This window comes from Sinocyclocheilus anshuiensis, unplaced genomic scaffold (genome assembly GCF_001515605.1).
Source record: "Sinocyclocheilus anshuiensis isolate Anshui unplaced genomic scaffold, SAMN03320099.WGS_v1.1 scaffold50, whole genome shotgun sequence".
NCBI classification, from domain to species: Eukaryota; Metazoa; Chordata; class Actinopteri; order Cypriniformes; family Cyprinidae; genus Sinocyclocheilus; species Sinocyclocheilus anshuiensis.
Window position 1 is genome coordinate 1001813 of NW_015542382.1, and position 2843 is coordinate 1004655.

Here is a 2843-nt window from a genome sequence, read left to right on the forward strand (position 1 = left end):
TGTGTGTGTGTGTGTGTGTGTGTGTGTGTGTGTGTGTGTGTGTGTGTTTGTGATTTTATACTGCTTAACGCCTTAGCAGTCTTTTTTTATTTAGAAATATATTAAAATATACAAAGCTATATTAAGTGATTTTTTTTTAATCCTAAGATTTAATATGGTAATGTGGATATGGCAATTGCTTGCTAATGATGTAAGCATTTCATACTGGATTAAGATAAAGTGTTGCCTGGATAGGTGATAAAATGTGTTTTCACCTCGCTGGATAAAATGCTCCCGTTTGAGATGATATCTGGTTGCTGATCCGCGTATCCGGTAACGATTGCCCCGCACGGGTTGTGCTCTGTGTCTGTGCTCCGGGATGGGCTGCACGGTTTAAGGAACATCAGGTCGGTTTTGGCAGACTCCGGAGTCAGGCACACCTGGTAGCAGTAGTTCTGGTTCTGGTGGTGCGAGCCGAAGCTGCCTGACTCCTCCACCGGCACCTGTGCGGTACTGGCCACGTTAGTGCTCTGGACGAGCATGATGTCCGATTTACTGAGCTTCTTCTTGCGCCCGCGCGCTTGGCGACTGCAGCACTGACAGCACAAGTCTCCGGCCATGCACGTGTAGATGTTCAGTTTCTTGTCTTTCTGACAGCGCACCGCCAGCACGATCATTGCGAGGAGGAAGATGAAGGACACGGAGCCGAGCGCGATTATGAGGATGAGCGTGAGGTCCAGCGAGCCCTCTTTGGACTTGACCGACCCCCGGTCGCCGCTCCGGCCCTCCACTATGCTGTCCACCAGCACTACGTTGATGCTCGCAGAGGACGATAGCGGCGGCTGCCCGTGGTCGCGCACCTCGATTCTGGCCCTCGTCCATATCAGTGGCGTTGAGCTGAATAACGAGCGTGCCAACTGGGGAGTTCTCGCGCAAGCTCACAGAGTAAACGGATTGATCGAACGTGGGCGCGTTGTCGTTGGAGTCCAGCACTTTAACCACTAGCAGTGCGGTGCCGGTCTTCTGCGGCTGCCCTCCGTCCACTGCGGTGAGCACGTACCTGTGCACCGCCTGTTGCTCTCGGTCCAGGGGTTTATCCAGCACGAGCTCCGCGAAGCGGTTGCCGTCGCCTTGCGTCTGTACGTCCAAATAAAAGTAGTTGTTAGTGGTGATGGCGTATGTGCTCAAGGCATTAGTCCCCACGTCAGGGTCGAAGGCATTCTCCACCGGGAAGCGGGTGCCCGGTGTGGCGCTCTCGGTGATCTCCACGGTGATGTCCGTCTCTGGGAAACTCGGTGGATTGTCGTTAATATCCATGACCTCGATCTCGACGCGGAACAGCTCGAGCGGGTTCTCCAAAAACACCTCGAGGTGCAGGAGGCACGGGACAGTCTGACGACATATCTCCTCTCTGTCGATGCGCTCGTTCACCACCAGCGCTCCGTTCTCCAAGTTGACCTCCAGGTACGGCGTGCGCGAGCTAGGCACGGTCTGGAAACGGCGCGCGGAAAGTTTGGTGATGTCCAGCCCCAGATCTTCGGCGATATTTCCCACAACCGACCCGCGCTCCTGCTCCTCCGGTACCGAGAAGTGCAGCTGCGATAACCCTCCATCCAAGATAGAGAAAAAGAGAAATATCAAAATCATCTCCAAACAACAAGTGCACTCCTCTTTATTCCCTCGCTCTGTCTTGACACCGTTTCTTCTCCAGTCACAGCTTAGGAATTACCCATCGCTTTGGTCCAAGAAAACATATGCGCTGTGCAACTTCCCAAACGAGCAAGAAAACTCCCGTGTCAGCCGGAAACCATGTCGCCATATGCGCAATATCTATAGCCATTTGATATAATGCTGTCTCAAGGAAAGCAGAATTTAGTAGTCCGTGCGTCACAGCAAGACATTGCAGAACCTACAGACTTATTACTGAGAAGCAAAATCTTCCCAAAACTCTTTTGCTTAGTGAGTGGGTAAATCAATTTAAAATAAAATCCTGAACGCGAGCTATTGCAGACAAAAAAAATAATTTCTACATATAGTTGTCTATTAGTCCATGATATCTCCGGGATGCTTAGAAATCCGTAGGTCCCCTCTTCCCGAGTTCTGCGAGTAGAGTGAGCATCAGTGCGTTGTTTTGCGCAGAGCTCTTGCCACCAGCAGCCAATGGACGGCCCGGACTGCCAGCGCTGCGTCACCCGATTCGACCCAGTGAACGTCAATCAGACGCTTCCTCCCTCCCCAATGCGCCCTCACATCCCCACTCCAGCTCTCTTTAAACGGAGAATGAGAATTGATTTACATGTCTTATAAAGTCAAACAGTCGCCTTCAAGGTAAATATTAGCACTGGAGAACGCGATTCACAGTGGACAGAAATCCTTTTACAGTTGTTTTTATCTGTCAGTTTCTAGTCCAATTCATTTGTCATTATAAGAAATGTAAGTGCGTGTGTGTATATAATATATAGCAATATGTTGAATGTGATACTTATTTAAGAAAGGATTTCTTAATGATGACATTTGAATGTTTTGAATCTGAAGCATGGAAAGTGTATTCTTTAGTATGCAGTTCACGAGCGCGCATGCCGAGAGCGCGTGTATATGTGGAGGAATCTGTAAAAAAAAAAATGCTAGAAATTTCAGTGTGGGAAAAGATAAAAATGCTTCAGTAAAACCTTGTTAACTGGATGTCACTTTACACAGTAGGTAAAATAGGCTACATGTGTTATTACAATGAAATATCGTAAAAATATTTTAGGTGGTATAGGGTATGGATTATATTTACATAAAAGTATATATATATACTATATATATATATATATATATATATATATATACTGTATGTGTGTGTATATATATATATATATATA

The 2843-nt window shown here is 47.4% G+C and overlaps 1 pseudogene; it reads right to left on the reverse strand.

The window, feature by feature from the left end:
- Window positions 1–1892, reverse strand: part of LOC107692599 (protocadherin-10-like) — a 15290-nt pseudogene extending 13398 nt beyond the window's left edge.
- Window positions 1893–2843: the final 951 nt, after the last annotated feature.